Here is a 22,226-nt window from a genome sequence, read left to right on the forward strand (position 1 = left end):
GCTGAGATCCTAGAGATCTTGTATCAAGGCCCAGACATCATCTGAAAACCATTTTCCCTTTGAAGATCAGCACTTGACTTCCTGCTGAGCCTTAGTAGAAACTGAATGCTTGATAATGGGCCACCAAATTACCATGAGACTCACCATAAGCTGGGTTTCATCTGACCTATCACCCATAAAGTTGGACATACACAATAGCAATCAACCAACAGGCTCTATCAGGTCTCAGAGGCACAAATGATTTATACAAGGAGGTGGCTCAAAATATGTAGGCCACTACTCTTGCTTTTCACAGTGTGAAGTTTGATCCAAATTGTCACCTTGATAGCATTTAGAGTCGTCTAGATAGCATACTTCTGTGTGTATCCAGGAGCGTGTTTTACCCACCTGTGGTGGCACATACCTTTAATGCCAGCACTCAGGAGGCAGAGGCAGGAGGAGCTTGATGAGTTCCAGGCCAGCCAGGTCTACATACTAAAACCCTGTTTCAGAAAGGAAGGAGGAAAGAAAGAGAGAGAGAGAGAGAGAGAGAGAGAGAGAGAGAGAGAGAGAGAGAGAGAGAGATCCCACCAGAAACGAGCCATTGAGTGGAGAAACAGAGACCTTAAGAGAGTGAAGATAGAGCACGGGTAGCATGAGGAGGGAGAGGAGCAATGTCTGTGGAGGTTTACATGAGAAGGAAGAGGATGGAAGGCTAGAGAACAGGAAGAGGTGGAGGAATAACTAAGGATATTTTAAAAATCCACATGGGAACCTACTGTGGGGGGTGGGGATGGGCAGGTGGATGGATGGACAGACAGATAGATAGCTTACATAAATGTAAAATAAAACAATTCTTTGAAGCTTCCTGGTGTTATTTGTCCCGTTTTTCATCTCCTCTCTGTATTGACCTTACTCCCCCTCCCCAATTAGAGCCCCTTCCTAAATTTTCCCAACCCCTCTTCAGACAAGTATAGCTTCCACCCCTCATCAAAGAAGATTCTCTTTACAGCAAACAGAGACACTGCAGAAGCCACAACGGGTCATAATGCAGTGATCAATGGATCATAGGGTGTCTCCTGCTCAGAGAGGAGACAGAAAGTTTAGAAGAGCAAGAGGAATTCTGTGTGAGACTGTGTCTCCTAGGTATGACAGGCAAGCTACATCTATGATTCCTCAATCATATAGCTGTTTAAACAAGACCTAAGCAACGGAAATATCAATGGACACATTAATGCAGAAGAAGGGAATCTTATGGAGTCCCACCCCTAGACAAAGAACTTCAGGTAAGTAATGACTGCTAAGAGAATTCATCTCTCACTGTGATGTGCCCCTTAACTATCTAACCAATACAAAGTAGACAGCCTTGAAATCAAATACACACAAGCCATGCTAAGTGGATCAGCAGGGTGTATTTATATATTCAGGCATATATGTGTGTGGTGGTTTGAATGAAAATGGCCTCCATATGTTTGAATACTTAGCCCTCAGTTGATGGAACTCTTTGGGAAGGATTCAGAGGTGTGGCCTGATTGGAGGAGGTGCATCTTGGAAGTGAATTTGAGGTTTCAAAAGTCTCCCTACATTCCCAGTGTGCTCCTTCCTCAATATTAGAGATGTGAGCTCTCAGCTCTTCCTGATACCAGGTCTTGGTTCCACCATCATGAACTCTAATCTCTAGAACTGCAAAGTCCAACTAAATTCTTTCTTTTATAAATCATCTTGGTCGTGGTGTCATATCATAGCAATAGAAAACTAATACAGTAAGTAACAATGCTCATCAAAGAGAGGCCACCCCTCCGCCGTGCCCGGGTAGAAGAGTAAAGCTGACCTTGGTGACAGGTGCAGGTGAGATGGCCCTGAGGGGATGAGCATGGGCCAGCTGGCCCACCACTTGTCTACAGTGGTGTGGCGTGGCCAAGGAAGAGGTGCACTCCAGTAGCTCCTCGCCACTTACGGCAAGCAAGAGAGGTGGCTACGGCCGAGATCATGAGAATGTGGAGAGCTGGCTCTACCCCTTGCTGGCCACAGCATTGGGTGCCAGACAGTGCTGAGGAGCTTGCCCTAGTGGTGTGGGTGTAGGTGAGCTGGCAGACTGATCAGCCCAGCTACCTCCCAGGCCCAGATCCAGGGCTTTGAGTTGGCCCACCCCAACATCTACCCCATCTATGAAATACTGGGACACATAAAAGGGCCGGTCCTGCAAATCCAAAGCTGCAGGATCCCCACGACACAGGGCAACAACAGGATATCCCAGAGGAGTCCCAGTGAGGATCCAGTATTGATGGTGTATCAGGAGCCAGAGGCCTTGAAATGAACCAATGACTCATGGCAACGAACATTTGCAAGTAAAGATATGTGGACAAAGAGTATACTGTGGGACACACTGTGACACATTATAGCTTCCACAACAAGACTGTATTTTTTTTAATTCTATCCTATTTTACTTTCTATTGTAGGGGAGGTTGCAAGGGTGGAAGGTGGATACAAAGGGATGGGGAGGTGAGTGGGATTGGGGTGCATGATGCAAAATTCACACACAAAAAAATCAATAGCTTTTAAAAAAAAGAGGCCATGCACCTGAGAGGGACTTGAGTTTGGGAGGAGGACATGGGAGGGGTTAGAGGAAAGAGAGGGAGTAATGTGGTTATGTTTTAATTTTAATTTAAATAAATAGAACACCCATGTCATGAACCCTCCCCACAGAACTCAGAGAACATCATGGAAGAGGGAGAGGCAGGACTTTAAGGAGAGAACTTGGGTGAAACAGCATCTTCTAACATGACAGGACCACTGAACTCACGGACTCACAGCAACAGTGCTCGCGTGCTTAGACAACCTGCACAAGATCAATGGAACCAACATTCCAACTCGTGTAAGGGAGGGTCCCGGGAGCCCCTCCTCCTAGCTGAAGGGCCATTGACAGTTGACGGCTGCTGGAAAGGAACAGCCAGTCTGTTTACACAAGGAAAATATAAGTTGCAGATCTTCTTCAAGGATGTGGCCTCTCTTAGGTCAGCCGTGTCCCAGAGAATGGCCCCACACTCAGGCCTATATGGGAAGCTCTAATTAGACTCTGCAGGGTATTCTATAATTAAAAGAGGACTTGAAGTTGGGAGTGGAGATTTAGGGGAGAGAATCTGGGTGGTGTCAAGAGGAGGAGTGGGGGGTCCCCATGATCAAAACACATTGCCTCATATATAAAATTCTCAAAGAACAAATTTAAAATATTACATTAAAATGGCACCATTTTATATTAGAACACTATTGAGTGGCTTAAATACTTCTCCTAAAAGGATTAACTGAAAACAGAAGGCTATCCCTCGAACACCAGGGCCAAGAAGTGGGAGTGGGGGGTAGGGGAGTGGGGAGGAGGGTTTGGGGGGCTTATGGGGTAGCATTGGAAATGTAAATGAAGAAAATACCTAATTAATAAAAAAAATTATTTTGAAAATCAAAAAAAAAGAAGGCTACCCCTCAGTGTGCTGACACCATCCAAGGGGCTGGAGTCCCGGACTGAATAAAAAGAGGGACTAGACAGAGTACCAGCATTCACGTCTCTGCCTCCTGACTGCAGACAGTGTGACCAGTGGCCTTATGCTCCTCCTGCCAAGCCTTCCCTTTGATGGTGGGCCGCACCCTCGGCCTGTGAGCCAGAGTCGGCACTCCCTTCCTTAAGCTGTTCTTCTCTAGTCATTCTGTCATAACAAGGAAGAAAAAGCTTCCACTCAACGAGGCTGACCCGGCTACCACTGCTGCTGAGTGGCAGGTCTGCCAGCAGCAAACACCAACACCGAGTTCCTGGTGTGGTGCCATTCCCAGGGTGACAAGCCAGCGACCTTGGTGGGATGGTGACTACATTGTACCACCTCCGTTGTTGGAAGATGGCACTTTATCCATACTGGAACAGACACTCTAGGTGTGGATTTTCTGTTCCTGGTGGTCATGCTTCCACCAAAACTCTGTGCAGTTACAGAATTCCTTTTCAAGGAACATACTTCACTACCAAATAAACGCAAGAGTGGGCTCCTGCCTGTGGGATGCTCCCATCTTGTCACATCCTCCACCAACCTGAAGCAGCTGGCACCATCAGTGGGATGGCCTTTTAAAGATGCAGTCACTGTGCCAACTGGGGGACAGCAGCTTGGAGGAATGAAGCAAGGTTCTCCAGAAGACTTCGCGTGCTCTCAGCCAGCACCCACACTGCACATGCTCTCAGCTAGCACCACTACCGCTGCTCCAGCAGCTGGGAGAGGCAGCAGCACTGGAGGTCTGCCCCATGCTGTCAGTGGAGCAAGGCTCTTGCTTCCTAGTTCCACATCCTAGTCCTCTGTTTGTGTAGATTCTGGGCTCTGGTTCCAGAGAGGAGAATTATAGTTGCCATGGATATTTCTGCTCTATTTCATTTAAAAGCTGTTTGTAGGAACTGGGGAGATGGCTGAGTGGTTAAGAGCACTCACAGCTTTCTTCCGGGAGATCTGAGGTTCAATTCTCAGCACCCACATGGTGATTCACAACTACCAGTAACTCCAGCTCCGAGGGATTTCATATCCTCTTCTTCATGCCTACCAAGCATTCACATGATACACAGACATACACATAGGTAAAGCATTCATACACATAAAATGAATAAGTAAATAAAAATTTTAAGTATGGACTTTACATGAAAAGGTCAGTGAGATATCTCATTAGGAATTTAAAGTCTAGGACTGGCGAGATGGCTCAGCGGGTAAGAGCACTGACTGCTCTTCCAAAGGTCCTGATTTCAAATCCCAGTAACCACATGGTGGCTCACAACCACCCGTAATAAGATCTAACGCCTTCTTCTGGTGCATCTGAAGTCAACTATTTATGTTTTATAATAAATAAATCTTTGGGCCAGAGGGAGCAAGGATTGAGCGAGCGAGAAGAGGTCCTAAAATTCAATTCCCAACAGCCACATGAAGGCTCACAACCATCTGTACAGCTACAGTGTACTCACATACATTGGATAAATAAATAGTCTTTTTTTTTTAAGAAAAAAGGAATTTAAAGTCTAAAGAGTATGTGTGTGCACATATCGTCCACATATATTAAGCAGATACACGTCTGTATTTTCCCCTCCTGTTCTGTTACTGTGTAACATCACTTCAATCGAGTTGAGATCCAGGCTTAAGTATTATTGAATCTATATAGTGTGTACGCTGTGGAATAGTAAAAGAGTAAGCATTTCTCAAGAGACTGTCATCTCTTCTGGAGGAATAAAAAATGTATTTTCCATCCTATATGGGATAATTAGATTATATTAAGTGGGACTACAATGCCATTATCTTAATTTGGAAATTAAATATAACATAAGGCAATGTGGTTGGGAACCAGGTCGACAAGGACAGACGGATCCGTGATGGTTGGTCTGTCATCTTGCTGGGATCTATACCATCCTGAGAGACACACCTCTGGGCTGTCCATGAAGGAATTTCCAGAAAGGATTAGCTGAGAAAGAAAGAATCGCCCTCGAAGTGGATGTCACTTTCCATCAGGTGACTCAGGTCACCTGCCTGCCTCCACTTCTCCCTTGGTAAGTACCTCTATCATGCTCTTGGCATCTTTAGACTTCTAACATAACTAAATACCAGCCACTCCGCAGGGGGCTTCCAGGACTTATTACCATATTGAGACTGATGCCATACCTAGCTTCATGACTGAGCAACTACCAGGTTCTCTGTCTCTCCAGAGTGCATATTGGACTATCCAGCCCCTACTGTGCTAGCCAAACTGGCAAACCCCCTTTTGGGGTGTGTGTGTGTGTGTGTGTGTGTCTGTGTGTCTGTGTGAATATAATATATATATATATGCCTTATATTGGTTCTGTTCCTCTATAAGAACCATGTCTTATACACACATCCATACTCAGCAGCTAATATTTTACTCATGATGGGCTGGGCATAGTAGTAGCTCATATAATTCAGGAGGCTGAGGCAGGAGAATTGAATATTCAAGACTAGACCAGACTATACAGTAAGACCCCGTCTCAAAATAAGTTTCCATTTAAAACTTGGCATTAGCACATTACTATACAGCCAAAGCAAGGCCACAAACAGGCAAGTCAAAAAGTAACGCCAGCCCTGTGCATCGTGGTGCAGGGTGAAGGCGATGCTCTTGGTCCCTGAAGAGGAGGTTGCCAGGCAAATGGCAAACAGAAGCTGGAGCCCTACCCGAAGGATCAAATCGTCAACTTGAGAAAGAAAACCATAAGCCTATGAAAAAAATCACACAAGACTTCCTCATAGCTGCAGAGAAGACTTCTTGTTGGCTTGAGACCTCTAATTTCAGCAGGTTCATACTCGATATGAATGTTTCTAAAACTCCAAGTCAGAATGAAATAATGGTGCTTGCTACCTATATTTTAAATGTCTGCAAAAATTCAAATGCAAGAAATGAAAAGAATACATTGGGGGAAAAATTTGAAACTCATCCTTAAAAGTACCTATTTCCTAATATTCAAAGATCTTACAGCTGGACAGTGGTGGCGCACGCCTTTAATCCAGCACTCAGGAGGCAGAGGCAGGCGGATTTCTGGGTTCAAGTCCAGCCTGGTCTACAGAGTGAGTTCCAGGATAGCCAAGGCTGCAGAGAAACCCTGTCTTGAAAAACCAACCAACCAACCAACCAACCAACCAACCAACCAACCAACCAACCAACTAACCAACCAACCAACCAACCAACCAACCAACCAACCAACCAACCAACCAAATAAACATCAGCACGCCTCATAATCCCAGCATACAGGAGGCTGAGCAGGAAGATTCTGCATCCCAGACCAGCCTGTGCTACAGAGCAAGGCGGATGCTGTCTAAACAAAACAGACAAACGAGGCCAACAGTCCAGCTGAAGTCTCTGTGCGTGATAAGAACACCAAAAAATACAGGTAATTTTTTTTCAGTGCTGGCAATTGAGCCCAGGACTTCCCGTATGCTATATATCCCCGGTCCCAGGAAGGTCTTATAAGAAGGAAAAGATGCCAAATCCAATCCATTACATGAGTTAACTAAAATTATATGATAACTAAAATTGGAATAAGGTATATCTCATTAATCAGACTGGCAAGGATAAGAAGCAGAGAAACAGTCCCAGCGCAGATTGAAAAAGGAGTCTGGCTTCGTCCTGGGATGACGGACGGTTTGCCAAAATCTAGCAACATGACAAATGCACCTTCATGTCACTTTGTCACAAACAAAAAGGCCACTCCACACTCAGAGAGGACGCTCCCAGATGCATCCACGTGAAATCAAGTCACATAACCCTAACGGCCTCATAAAATAAAATACCACGTAAAATGGTGTGCCTGTTTGCTGGATGCACAAGCCAGGAATGTCCAGGGGGGACTTTGAAACACAAGGGCAGCCTGGAGACAGGGAAAATCTACTTCCACGGGAACCCACGTTACTTTCTGAAGGCTATTAAAATAAATTCGGAACTGTGATTTGTACCCTGAGGAGGAACAAGGGTCTGCACTCTCAGACCGTCTTTGCACTGATCAGTACTCAGACCCTGAGAAAGCTGCTCCCCTCCAACCCTTCCATCTGAGGGTCAATGATCAGCTGGTCTGTGGCTTCCCTCCCTCTGCTTCCCTGTTCCTTCCAGACTGCCTCTTCCATCAGTTTGTGGGGTGAGGCATAGGGAAGGAAGCTCCGCTGGTCTGTTTCCATGGCAACAGAAGGAACAAGACGCAAGAAACTCAGGCCAAGCCTGCTCTGCTACATCCTCCCCGAATGCTGAGCTATCTCCCTTTGGTACTGGAGTACAGGAAGATCCAGGGTTGGCTTCACCAACCCTCTAGTGCCCCACCCCAGGGATCGATCTTGAGGGCTCCTGTCTAGACCAGCATGGTTGCCTTACTGAAGAGTAACAGGAATCCTCAGGCTTCACAGCAGTCAGCCTAAACCTGGATTCTCACCTTAAGACCAGCCTGGTACCCTGGGCCTGGCCAACTCAAGTCCATGACAGTTCCTGTCAGATCGTCTCCAGGCACTTCGCTCTGCTGAGACTGTATTGGCAGGCAGTCTCTACCCCAGCACCAGTAACTCAGAGAACACTCCCAGGGCTTATCCTCAGATGTTACTGCATCACACACACACACACACACACACACACACACACACACACCATTGTCCCAAGAAGACCTGAGCTCACTTCACAGATGTGAAAATTGAGGTTAAGAAGCACAAAGATAAACCAAACGCCTTATAGGATATTGGCAGCAGGATTGGGGCTGAAACTAAATGATTCTTCCTCTGTTTGTGGCTAAGATTCCTGTTCTTGCCTCCCCCCATTCCAACTCAGCTCCCAGGAGACACACGGGTGCCAGTCTGTTCCACACTGTTCTCCGGGAAGCAGCTTTGCACCCCAAAGACAGGCAGCTCCCACAGGTATGTGGGGGCAGATGTCCAGGGCAAGGGGAAGCAAAGACAGGGAGCAGAGCTAGCTAGCCAAGTGTGCACCCACCCACAGACACACCCACGTGCCACAAGCACAGGTCTGACTGTTCCTTAGCAAGGCCCTCCTCAAACCAAGCAGATATTAGAATGCTTTTATGGCTCTGTTGCCAGCATCTAAGCATCACACTTCCCTCTAGCATCTCCCACCATCCCCCTGTCTCCTCCACACCGTTGCCACCTCCACCATCGCCGCCACTGCCTCCGCTGCCACTTCCTCCTCTGCCACCACACCCACACCCATCAACACCGGCATCACCAAATGCTTTCACCATTACCATAACTACCATCACCACCACCACCATCACCAACACCTCCGCTATCATTCCTCGCATCAGCACCACGGTCTCTTCCACTCCCACCCCCACCACTGCCACCGACACCTCCATCACCCCCTCTGCTGCCACCATCACAACTTCAAATTTACTATGCTTAGAAATAGCCAAGGGCTCTAAGTAAATGGTCATAGTTAATATTCTATCTAGGGATCATAGCATCTCTCTCTCTCTCTCTCTCTCTCTCTCTCTCTCTCTCTCTCTCTCTGTCTTCCTCCCTCCCTCCTTCACCCCCCCCCTTCTCTCTGGAGCTCAAAGTCAGCAGAGGACTTTCTTGCTGCACCTGTGTGGTACACCAGCCCTGAGTTCCTGTGCAGCTTTGCCCACTCCTGCTTTTTGCATGACACTCCCTATTGGAAGACTGCTAATCTCTGAGCTTAGAGCCCCCTGCTACCACAGACTATGTTACTACTACCACACAGGAGAAGACAGGTCACCAAGGGCTCCCAGGGCCCCACCACAAGAAAAGGTTCTGTTCCTGCCTCTCCATCCACCTCCATGCTGTGGTGAGGTGAAAGCCAGTTGGTATGTGACAGCAGAATGTCACCAGTGACCTGAAGTTGAGAGGACAGAGGTCAAAAGATGGGAAAAGAAAGCAAGCCTGCTTCAAGGCCCAAACTGGCAAGACCAGACATCGTAGGATGGGGAGGCATGGGGGTAAGCACCAACAATCCCAGAGGCCAGGGAAAGCTTTCAGCCCCTCCCCAACCCTAGCCAGGACTCCAGCTTTGAAGTCCTTGGGGCAGGAACAGTGAAGGCAGCTGAACAGAGCAGGTGACGGGTAAGGCAGAGAGTGTTGGTGTGTAATGAGAAAAGTGGCGTGTGCCTGCCCCAAGGAGAACCAAACACCCACTGAGGACATCAGCAGAAAGGACAAGAGGACTCTTCTCATAGAGGGTGGCCAGGCCAGTCTGGACTCAGTGTAGAGAAAGTCTGAGGGGGGAAGCATACCACGTCTGAGGGTGGAAAGAAGCAGGATGAGGGACCCAGCAATGGCCAGGGGAGGTAGAGTGGCATGGGACATGGGGAGCAGAGCAAAGGGGACAGAGTTGTTTGGGGCTTGCATAATAACCTGGCTGCAGGTCATACATGTGGAATTTGGCTCTTGGTCTAGACCTGGCTTCTGAAATCATAGGGCCAACTGTGATTAGAGAAAATGACAGGGGCCAAGGGGACCCTGGGCCAGGTGGAAAGAACGGGGTGGGGGGAGAAAGAGCCTCCAAGATGGCTAAGTTGTAGAAGGAAGAAGGATGAAGGGAGGGAGGGAAGGGAGAAGGGAGGAAGGGAGAGAGGAAGTGGGGTAAGTACATGAAGTAAGCCAGGAAAGAGAAGCTCGTTGGTCAGTGGATGGAGAGCGAGGACCCCCCTCCAGCACCACTAAGCTCTCTGGGTTTCAGGCACCTGCTGGTGTGATGGGGCCATTCTCTATTCCTGTTCCTCGAACAGTGCTGCACTGAGATAGGGCAGGGCAGTCTGGTATCCCCTGTCTATTAGGAAACGGGCCTAGGACACACACAGTCTCCTTTTCCAGTGCCAGCCCTGGTGCTACATCCACCTGTGTTTGTCATTCTTACACTATGGAACAGTGTCTGGGTGTGGCACCAGGTTAGTCTACATGATTTTCTTAGGGATTGGTGGGACTCATTACTGCTTCCCCTGCTGACCTAAGAAGAGTGTGGTTCCTGGATCTGACAGACTCAACTGAGATGCCTCAGCCCAACCCTCTACCTGCTGTCCACACCTGGAAGGCCAGGTGCTCAGCACTGTGGACAAACGCAAGCCTAGTCGCTAGCCAGGCTGGAGAGATTTCACTGGTAGATATGAAGCACTGTGTCCTCCTGGCCCATAATGTCCCATATCTTTACCAGATGATCTCAGAGCTATGGGGATGGAATTTTGTGTGATAGAGGTCCGGGACTCTTAATGTCTACACTTACCTTCACTGAAAGATGGGGAAACTGAGGCATGGCTCTTCTGAATTCAACCTAGCAGCTCATATATATGAGTAGGCAGGTGTGTCTAACCCTGATGTGAGGGATCCACTCTTGGCGATGCCAAGAAGGTCCTGTCCTGAAAGGGGACCTGAGATAAACAGCAGGCCAACTAAAGACACCCCTGCCCCCTAAACTCCCTCATCTTTCATGACCAACCTGGCATGCCATTTCCCTCAGGGATACCAGCCACGCTGTCCCAGACCCTGAGGAAGGGGGTACAATGTATGCTCCAGGGACAAAGCTACACCAGTCAGTCAGTTCCTTGGTCATGTTGGTTTAGGTGGGACACAGGGAGGTTTGCAGGGAAGTGGTGGGTTTGAGGTGGGCTGGCACACACAGAGACTATAATCCAGATATTGTCACAGTCTGAAAAGTCAGGAAAGGTCGGCAAGATCTGGGTGACCTCGGTGGGGGAGGGGAGGCAAGGCTCTGCAGATACACTCATCAGAATGCACATCCTTTCCCAACACCCTCAGCTTCTGGGTGAGCCAGCCTCCTCCACAGAAGCTAGTCTTTGTTAACAGTGTTGTCATGGCAACTGCATCCAGGGAGAACACTCTCTTTAAGGTAGAGGCTGAGGGTGATACTTGGAGAAAATGGGAGTAATGGTGACAGGCAGGGCACTGGCCTCCTGGCTCTGTCCCCACTAATCCCTCCAGGACAGGTCCTCTCCCCACACCCTCTACCTGTCCCAGGATTCTCACATCCATTCCTCTCTCTTCTCCTTAAGGTGGAGAGCAACATGTCTTATGCCTCTGTATTCAATGTTCTCAGGCACAGATCTTCACCTCTGCTCCGCTATGCCCAACAGCTCAGAGAATTCAACCCACATCTCATCAGAATGGCCAGTGTCCTGGAGAAGGGGGGATCCAAAAAGACTGAGGTAGACTGAGGTCTAGGGAATCACTGACAAACAAGACACTTGGAGACACTCAATGTAAAGGCTTTGGGTACCTGTATACCATGTCTGTACAGGAAGAGTCACTTTAAAAAATGTTAAGGGCCAAGGGAGACCTAGCAGAGACCATGCCCACGTAGGGAAAGGGCATCATAGGGAGGAAGCCATGGAAACTGTTCAGGCTCAGAAGAGGAGGTTTCATAAGTGGAAGGGGGTTCAAGAGAAGAATGGAGCGGGCTAGGCCAGGCTGAATGTTGCCTCAATGCAAGAGGGGACTGCAGCTGGCTGCTCAGATAGCAGTATTGAAGCAAGAGAGGTGCTGGGGCGGGATGGCAGTAGATAGCCCACCCACAGTCAGCCAGAAGAAGGTCAGCAAACAGTACACATGCTAAAGGAGCCCCAGGTCCAAGCGGGGGGCTGATGGGAGTTGGGGTCAGCTCAATGTGAAGGAAGAAAGCTGTGGTTGCAGGGAGGATCCAGGTCCTGACAGATAAAACCACTAACTGACCTCAGACAAGAGGTAAAGTCATAGAGAGGCCTCCAGGGAGGTCAGAGGAGAGGGAGGACCAAGAACCAGGCAGCCAGACCTGGATACAGAGCATCTGGAATCCGGGATGGTAAAGTCCACAGCCTCTGCAGTGGGTCTCCCTGATGGAGAGGTGAGTGCCAGATGGGAGTGGGCAGGGAGTGAGTGGGAGGTGAGACAGCAGAGTAAGCAGGCAGAGAACGCATCTTCAAGTCAGCGTGCATGGGGATGAGGGTGGGCAGGAGCTGGGGGGACTTAAGCACAGAAGAGCCCTGTGCAAATCCCTTCACCTCTGAGGACCACCATCTCTCACCTGGGGAACTGAAAGCACCCTATGTTCCCAATGCTGGTCCCTGGTGTTGGGAGAGCTCCCACTGGTGTATGTCTGTGTGTGTTTCTGTGTGTGTGTGTGTGTGTGTGTGTGTGTGTGTGTGTGTGTGTAGCACCTGCCCCAGGCTATTTTACTCAGAGTCAGTGCAAGTCCCACAGGCCCAATTTCAGGCCTCCCTTCCAGGAGTTAGCTAGTACTCTGCTCCTTGACTTCACAGGCAACTCAAGAGGGACAGACTGGCTTCCCAGGCCCTGCCAGCTGCCCTGGACATCACTGGCCAAAGCCTAGCCCCAAGCCAAAGTGGTCCTCACAGTAGTGAGGGTGACTACATCTTAAGTGACCTATTTCACATCCCAGAACCAACCAAGGATCCCCGAGGAAGTTTCTGTGTCAATTTAATGATGAGAGAGACGCTTCTCAGGGCACGGGCACGGGTAATCCTAAATCATGCTCAATTGCACCTGGATGACCAAAGGTGGTTCTTCAGAGATACTCATAGCCATCTGGGTCTCCCTGTGCAGCATCTCTCCTTGTCATCCTTAGGTAGGGTTAGTCATGGATAACATTTACACCTAACTCCCTCAACTGACAGGTAACACTGTATGGTGTCTAAGGCCGCCACTTGCCAGCTCTCCCAGAACACAAGGTCCTGAAACACAAGGCCCTTTCCAGCTCTGAGCTGCAACATCCTGGCCCTTTGGACTCTGCCTGCCCCACATGTTCTAATCACATCACAGCCCTGCTGGTTCCAGCCACCTTTCCCAAATTATGTCCCAGGATTGCTGTATGGAACCCTTCTGGTGACCCCAACCCAACAACATTGTACTGGTGGGCTCATAACAGTTTGCCCACTCTGAACTGGGACAGGAAATCCCTTGTGGCTAACCCTCACATGTATCAACAGCCCCAATCTATAGACCAGAAAGATGTGAGAAAGGCACATCACCAACAAGAGAGCTATGTGTCTACCTGAGCCCCCCAAAGGGCCGGGGTACCAGAGGGTATCAGGGCCATTCCCCCACCTCAAGCCCCACAGTACCCCTGCCTCCTCCTTCCACTTCCTTGCTAAGTGCACACTCCCAGGCAGGAGGGAAGTGGGCAAGCTGGAGAGCAAAGAAACCTGGGAGGCAGCCTGGAGTGGGCGGAAATCACACAAGGCAGATTCTGGAAGCTCTGAGAGAAAAACAGCCAGAGCAGACCATAGCTGGAGCAGATGGCCTCAGAAGGAAAAGCGGGAAGGAGGGAGGGAGGAATCCCTTCAGAGAGCAGAAGGTAGGGACCTGGCAGAGTCCAGCGATGCCTTGACCGGGTCTCTCTCCCCAGCAGGGCCTCACATATGGCATAGGGCCATGTGGACATAGGCATCCCAGTCTACTGAGACCCTCCATAGCAGGGAGGGGCTCAACGACCCCGGCCTTGGCATTGCATCTTCTCTCTCGACCTATTTTGCAATGTAGCTTCTGGGAGACAGCAGTTCTAAGACAGTTCCAAGGCCCTGTCAGCTGCCCTGGACAACACTGGTCAAAACCCCAAGCCAGAGTAGAGTGGTCCTCACAGTGGGGGGCGGGGTCGTGGCTACGTGTAAATACCACCAACCTAAGCTGTTTGCTGCAGGCCCCTTTGCTGTAGTTCAGCGATGGAGAGACAGACCACTGGATGAAGAGACAGACCACTCCAGCACATTCCAAATTCTACCTGCTTGCCTCTCCAGGACCCAGCAATCAGACAAGCAGGCCTGCTCCTCACCTGGGTACTGGGGGGAAGGGCTTTACGCAGGTGCCGCTTACCCCCTCAGCAAGGCCTCTGTAGGGCCCAGCGTTTCCCCCTTCTCTTCTGACTCTCTTCCTCCCTCTCCTCTCCTTCCTCCTCTGTCTGCAGTTGCTAAGTTACACCAAAACCGGATCTGTTCTGTATGAACGGTTCCATTGCCACGATTTGCCAGGTAAAAGGCAGCCATCCACTGGTAACAGGAAAGCACATCTCAGAAACAAGCAGACAGACAGAGAGACAGACAGACAAACAAACTCCTGGGTGGTTTTCAGACCAGGCCTCTGGCACCACTGTCTGGGAACATCTGAGTGGGCTTCCAAATCCCAGGGGACGTGAACAAGAGAACACAGCTTCCACACCTTATCATAGAATCTGGGTATTCGCTTCTCAGAAGCAGAGGCTATAGGCCCAGGAAAATACACACACACACACACACACACACACACACACACACACACACACTTCAAGATGACAACCACCCAAACGGTTGCTGGGCCACTACAACCCACAGCCGTAGAAGTGGGGTGGGGGAAGGCTGGCCAGGCAGGGAACCCACTCTTCTGTCCCCAGGCCACACAACTTGGAGTCCCTGATGTCCTCCTACTCTGGGGTTTCTTCCTGGGCTGAGGTAGAGTAGTATAGAGGAAGCCAAACATGGAAACACTCCATGTCTCAGAGGGGTCTGCAGCCTGCCCGTGGCTCACAAGTCAAAATATGTGGTCTCCCAACTCTCTACCAGGCTATGGGGTGCTGCTTTGCTCTGGAGGACCCAAGCCCAGCAGGGAGGTTCTTGCCCACTGAGGCTGGGATGGACAAGACCAAATCAAGAAGAAAATGGGAGAGCCCTGGGAGATGAAGGCCCGCCCCTGGGTGCCAATCTAAACCTGGGGCAGGAGGCCATCTGAGCCTCTCCCTTGTCCCACAGAGGGATACAGCTAATAAAAGCAGGGGGTGGGAACAGAAATGGGGATTCAGTGTCCTGAGGAGGGAAAGAGGGAACCTGATCACCTGTCTCAACCCCCAGGCAGCTTCCAAGAGGCAGGTGCTGTCAATATCCACTAGCTGCATCTCTCAGAGGTAGCTAGAGATGGAGACATCAGGGACTCATCACACAGTCCCTCCCCAATCAGCAGGCCGCAGAATGGACCGGGACGGACGGACACACACACACACACACACACACACACACCACGCTTATTCTGACCAGAATCATCCAGCTGTACCTGTCAAAGTGTGCGCTCCCAAACGGTCCTTCAAATGACCCTAGCCCTAGCCCACGGGACAGAGGGACACACCTCACCACATCCCCTGGCTCTCTACCCTCAAATGCAGTGCTTACATCCCAATTCCTTGCCAAGAGCAAATGCGTGAGATGCCACCCTAGACCCAGAACGCAGAAGAGCAAATGGAAACTTCCAACTGCGCAGCCCTGAGCTCCTCGGATCCCCGGCCCCCTCCCCCACGCCAGGCCCTGGGCAGTGGACTTGCCAGTGGTGCCCACGCCTGCTACCCGGTGCGCTCCCACCATGCTCGTCCCGGCCGCCCCGCGCGCGGCAGGTGCAGGAGGCGCAGGGGTCCCGCCGTCCAGCCCAGGGCGGAGTTCCAGGAACTCCACGCGGGGCTCCCTGTCGCCCTACCCGGCGCCCGTCCCTGGATCCACGCCCGCCCGCGCTGACGACCCGAGGGGACGGCCCGCCGGAGGAGCCGAGGGGCGCGCGGGGCTGCCGCTGCCTACCTCGGTCCGCGCCAGCGTCGCTCCCGCGCCGCCCTCGCGCCGCAGCCCGGCCCCGAGCAGCGCGCGGCCGGCGCCGGCGGCTCATGCTCGGCGCCCCGGCCCGCGGCTCCCGCCCACCCGCGGCCGCCCCCGCGCTGCGCCAGCTGCGGGCAGAGCAGTTCCCTCCGCAGCCGGCGCCCGGGAGCACGAGCGCGGGGAGCGAGCGGGAGGGCGCGGGGCGAGCAGAGGAGGGTGCGGGGCGAAGGTGCCGCGGGAGAGGGCGGGCCAGGCTTTCTCTGAAAATGGATATGGCAGCCGACAGCCCCAAAGATGATGTGGCTGCCTCATTAAAACCCATTTGGCGACTCTAGGATAGCTGCGAACATGTTTATCAGTGGTACCTGCCGGGGACAGTGCTCTTTTCTCCCAGTCACCCTGCGGGCTTGGTAGGCTTTAGGTTCCCTCTGGGCAGATGAGAAAACTGATGCTGGGGAGGTGAAATGAACCTGCGTGATCTCAGAGCCAGTGAGTGACAGGTCAAGGCTCCAAAGTCACCTTGAGAGATTCTATGGCTCCCATTTGTCCAGAACCACGAGGAGCATTCTGGCTTCCAGTGGAACCTTCGGAGAAGATAGCCCCAGGATCCAGAATGTCCGGGGCAGGCAGCCAGATCCAAACAAGCAGAACGCAGCAAGCCCACAGGTTGCAGGGTGTGTACGGAAGATCGCGAGGGGCCCCACGCGTCTCTTGAAGAGACCAAAGACCCTTTTCACTCATTCAGCGAGTTTCCGGAACACCTACTATATGCTAGATGTCATCATTGATCGTTCAACTATAGTGGCTTCTGCCTGATTGGAGTTGACATTGTCATAGCAAGTAGACAGAGGGGTGGGAGGAGGGAGTCCAAAAACCATTCAAACATCGGGTACCACTGATCCCCGGAGGAAAGAACAGTAGCAAAATCCAGAGATAGGAAATGTGGTTGTAGTCAAGTTGAAGGATCTATTTGGGGAGGTCCAGGGAGTCTTTTGATGAAAGGGCATTTTAACAAAGTCCTGTCAGAGTCAAACCATTCTGATTCCGAAGAGGCCAAATGCAAAGGTCCTGGAATCCAGGATCCCTTGGAAGGAGGCCAGAGTGGGTGTGGTGGAGAAGAGACCCCAGAACGTGCCAAGTGACAGAGCAGCTGACCTGGTCACCATTAACTCACTGAGTTTTTAACGCAGAGAGCTGAGGAGAAGCTGGAGGGTTTTACACAATAATGTCATGACCTCACTTTTTAAAAAAATATATTTTGTGGAAAATGTCAGACAGGTACCATAAATGGAGATCAAGACTGAAGATAAAGCTCAGTGGTGGAGAGTTAGCCTCCTAGGAGTTAGCTCTCCAATGAGGAGGAGGAAGAGAAGGAAGAGGAAGAGGAGGAGAAAGAGTAAGAAAAGGAAGAGGAGGAGGAAGAGGAGAAGAAGGAGGAGGAGGAGAATTCAAGGCATAACATTCCAAACGGCCCACCTTCACTATGACTAATTTTAATTTATCTATATCTCTTCCTACCATTTCCTTTATTTTTTGTTCATTTGATGTGAACTTTAAAACATTTTGTAAGTATAACATATAAACAAAAGTAAATGTGTGTCCAATAGACGTTTAAAAGAATACGGCAACTCGGTGACTACATTAATAGGTATTTGCCCCTGAATTTGGATTGTGAAGAGATTTCCCCCTGTGGTTCTTTCTCCTTTTGCTTTTTGTTTTCCCCGGCTTTAATAAAAGTTCAGCTTGCATTTGTTTTTTGTTTTTTCATACAATATATTTTTATCACAGTTTCCATCCCACAACCCTTTGCAGATCCCCCCCCCCGCCCCATCCAACCTTCTTCATGTACATTCTCTTTCTAAAACAAAAAGGGGAGGGAAGCAAGCAAATAAAATAATGACAAAAAAATCCTCCCCCCCCCCAAAAGGAGCCAGGTGCTCCTGGGCATAAGGCCTGCCCTGGAGTGTGGGTGATTTGGCATTCCGCTGAAGAAAGCCGATTTTCCTGTTCCTAGTAGGTATCCATTGCAAACAGAATCTTGGTTAGGGGTGGGACTTTGCATACTTTCTCCTTTGTCATTGGTGGGCACTGGTGTTCATCCTGTGGGTGCTGCTCCAGTCTGAGTTCATGTGTGCATCCGTCCTGTTGTGTCTTGAAGACTGTTTCCTTGGCATCGACCACCACTTCTGCCACCCCTTCTGCCTAGATCCTTGATCCTTGGCAGATGGGATGTGTTAAGAACAGCCCATTTGGGCTGGAGAGATGGCTCAGCCGTTAAAGGCTAGGCTCACAACCAAAAATATAAGAACAGCCCATTTATGCTCACAGTCATCTGTAAGATGGAACACAGGGCCCCCATGGAGAAGCTAGAGAAAGCACCCAAGGAACTGAAGGGGTCTGCAGCCCTATAGGTGGAACAACAATATGAACTAACCAGTACCCCCCCCCCCCAGAGCTCATGTCTCTAGCTGCATATGTAGCAGAAGATGGCCTAGTCAGCTATCACTGGGAAAAGAGGCCCCTTGGCATTGCAAACTTTATATGCCCCAGTACAGGGAAATGCCAGGGCCAAGAAGTGGGAGTGGGTGGGTAGGGCAGCAGGGCGGAGAGAAGGTATAGGAAACTTTCGGGATAGCATTTGAAATGTATATAAAGAAAATATCTAATAAAAAAAATAAATTTTTAAAAAAGCATCCCATTTAGGGCTGAGTGCTCCAAAGTCTCTCGCTCTCTACACGTTATCTAGCTGTGAGTTTCTGTGTTAATTGTGGGGAGGCTTTCAATGACAGACCACCAGTTTTGTGTGTGTGTGTGTGTGTGTGTGTGTGTGTGTGTGTGTGTGTTAAACCCAGAGTCTCACACACGGTAAGCAAGCACTGTGCCACTGAGCTACATCACCAATCTGCCTATCTTTTTTCTGAGATGAGGGATTTTTCTACACTGCTGTAGCTGATCTAGAACTCCTGAGCTCAAGCAGACCGTCACCTTATTCTCAGAGTAGTTGGCACTATGGGCACAGGTTCTATCTAGCCCAGGGTGATTGGGGACTTGAATCCCAACTGCCTCAGTGTCCAGGTGCTGAGATTAACAGGCCTGCTCCACCATGCCTGGCTTGTTCTTACGTTATTTACAGCTTAGGGTGTAGTCTATTTTTAGGAAATGCCCTGCATGCCCTTGCAAAGCATGAGTAATCCATACACACCAACAGGGTGGGGTTGGCTAAAGAAGTCTAAACCTTCTAAATTGTTAACTGGATTGAATCTTGTATTCTATCGGTTCCTGAAAAGGGGGTTTCTAAAAATTTCTACTGTGGCCACAGACCAGAAACAACCCCCAAATTGTACAGAAGATGGATGGATAAAAGCATTCAGTGCAGCTGACAACAGAACACTTCCCAACAGTAAGAGAGGAGCTGGTATTGAGCACAGCTTGACTGATTCTTGGCTGCATTACACAGAAGATGCTAAGCTCAGAATCATCCGCCCAACTCTTCTTATGTGATGTCCTAGAAAAGAGAAGACTGTAGAGAGGAAAACCAAGTGATGGTTGGTGCAGGGAAAAGCTTGACTAGCGAGCCAGAAACCTCTAGGGGTGACAAACTGGAGCTGCCTCCTCGTTGGTAGTGATGGTCACATGATCTCTCTCTCTCTCTCTCTCTCTCTCTCTCTCTCTCTCACACACACACACACACACACATACACATACACACACACACACAAAAAGCACATTTTGCTCTGTATAAAATTATTTTAAAACTATTTCTAATGATTATAAATTATAAACAGTCTTTCTAATGTGAACATCTGGCCATATCTTTCTTCAGATACTGTCTGTAGGTTTTAAATATATTTTTTAAAGGTTTATTTTTATGTGATGTGTATGATGAGTGTTTCTCTGAAAGTATGTCTGTGAACCATGTGCATGCAATGCCCAGCAAGGCCAGAAGAGGGCATCAGATCCTCCGGAACTGCAGTTACAGAACCTAGTGGAAGTGATTAGGCTATTTGGGGTGTTTCTCTCAAATACTGATGTATTCTCATGGGACTCTGGTTAATTCTCGGGAAAGGGTTGTTGATAAATTACTGAACCTTTCCCAGACTCTGACGTCATGTCTTGTTATATGATTTCTCTTGCTCACTGATGCTTTCTCCATGATGAATAGTTTGCGTGACCGAAGAGTAACTTACTATAGGTCAGATCAATCAGTCCGGTCTCTAAAGAGTTAAATAACCCTCTGTTCTGTCTGCACTGCCCAGCTTCAGGTATTTTGTTATAGAATTGCTAAAAAACAAACAACAAGAAAACAAAACCTGTTCTAATAAGCAGATTAAGGATGAAGGCAGCTTAGGCTAGGATAGTTATGACTGAAGACACAGAAAATGTTTACAGCTGGGCTTGTGCTGCCAACATAGTCACAAGTATTTGGGTCACAGAAAAGAAGGACCCAAGGACAGATAGGCAGAGTATCTATGCGATTTAATTTCATATCAAATTTAAATTGCATATTAATCTTTTTGCTCAAGCAGAGCATACAAGCCCAGGTCAATGGTAAAATTCTGAAACCGAAGACCCTATGCAGGGGCTTGAACTGGCCAGACACTTTCCCCAGTGTCCTCTCCTAGTGGAGCTGCCTGGTGAGACTTTCCTGAAGGTGTGTGTCTTGTCCATGGCTGAGATCTAGGTCAAGGGACTGGGAAGTAGTTCTGATCTCCCCCATATGAGTTCAAATGGGATAGTTTTGAGTGAATGGACAGTGTAGGCTGTGGAGATGAGAAATAGTCTCCAAGAAGCCTCCTTAGGAGGCTTGGTCATAGCTGTCATTGTGCCAGGTGACACAGCATATATCACAAACACTATAAGACAAACTCTCTAAGACAGTGGCCAAGCACAGCCTGCTACTCATTGTTTAGCTGACAACGGCAGGTAGCTTTGTGCGGACCCAGACATGGCCCACCTTTACCCATCCTAGCCCTCTTCCCACGTGCTCCCAACTTGCAGGCTTCCTGTCTCCCTTTGTGTGATGTAGGGTTTCCCCTCCTCTGCCGCTCTGTGTAAGTCCCCACTAAGCTGCCCTGTAGACTCCTGGGTCCACTTACCTCTTCCTTCCTCTGCTCAGCGTTACAGCCATATGCAGATGATGTCCCCTGAAAATTTGTGTTCCTCTGAAGATCTCTAATATAGACCTGCCACCATGACTGTCATTCTGGCCAGCTGCCCATAAGCTGTGGTCCCATAAGCATCTATGGTTCTCAGGGTCTCTGGTCCCATGGCCAGTTGGTCTCCCATTTCCACTTAACCTCTCTCTTCTGACTTCTCCAGCCTCCTGCCCAGCTATGTGTTACAGTTTTACCCATACCTCTATCCTACATCTCATTCCTCCCTCTCCAGTGACAGATGAACCCTGCCCCACCTTCTCCACATGGTCCCTCATCTGTCTGAGGGTTGTTGAGATCACATGGTTCTGTGGTCACACTAAACCCACTGGAAATTCACCAGCACCCCTCAGCCACCTCCCCTGCACCCCCCTTCTCCTGTTTTTTTATATTGTGAACTATGTCCTACATTCAGAAGAATGTGTGAATGTCTGTTTACAGCCTGAAGACGATCAGAATGAGAACGCCCACAAAAGCCACCTCTTGGGGAGAGAAGTAGGACAGTGCTGCTTCGGAGAACTTTCTCGGGTCCCTTGGTGGGGACTCGCCCCCCAGACCTCCTCCCTCGAGTGAGCCTTGGGAATCGTTCTCCTGTCGCTGTATGAACTTCCACTCCAGTGAGTATAGTGGGTTTTTTTTCACTTTGTAAATAGGGTCACAACTCTGCATCACATTTGTGAACAGGTTGAATGTCCCTAATCCAAATAGCTGACATTCAAAATGCACCAAAATATGATTTTAAAAAAATATCCCAAGTGGCAAATTCCACACCTATCTTCCTGGTGTGGGTTTCAGTCACTCAGAAAGCAGACACTCTAAAATATGGTAGACATTCCAGGTTATTTGTGTAAAATATATACAGAACACAAGTGAGTTTTGTGTGTGAGTATGGGTCCCCTACCCTGGATATTTCCTGTGTATACGCAAATATTGCAGAATCTCAAAATGTCCAAAATTCAAAACATGTCTGGCTCGAGCATTCTGGATAAAGCACACTCAAGCTGTTTTTATCGAGA

At 49.3% G+C, this 22,226-nt stretch overlaps 1 protein-coding gene and 1 long non-coding RNA gene across 2 annotated transcripts in view; one reads left to right on the forward strand and one right to left on the reverse strand.

Moving 5' to 3' along the window:
- Positions 1–16,108, reverse strand: part of Rasgef1a (RasGEF domain family member 1A) — a 77,853-nt gene extending 61,745 nt beyond the window's left edge. Inside the window, exon 1 of the mRNA XM_085840104.1 lies at positions 16,043–16,108. The gene's annotated coding sequence lies outside the window, so the exon portion shown is untranslated. The remainder of the gene's footprint in view (positions 1–16,042) is intronic.
- LOC147003845 (uncharacterized) lies at positions 12,276–21,703 on the forward strand. The gene is made up of 3 exons (XR_015047572.1): positions 12,276–12,339; positions 14,152–14,287; positions 21,652–21,703. It is a non-coding gene; the product is annotated as an uncharacterized LOC147003845 (long non-coding RNA).
- The last annotated feature ends 523 nt before the right edge of the window (positions 21,704–22,226 follow it).

This window comes from Mus caroli, unplaced genomic scaffold (genome assembly GCF_978045245.1).
Source record: "Mus caroli unplaced genomic scaffold, Mus_caroli_1 scaffold_7, whole genome shotgun sequence".
NCBI lineage: Eukaryota > Metazoa > Chordata > Mammalia > Rodentia > Muridae > Mus > Mus caroli.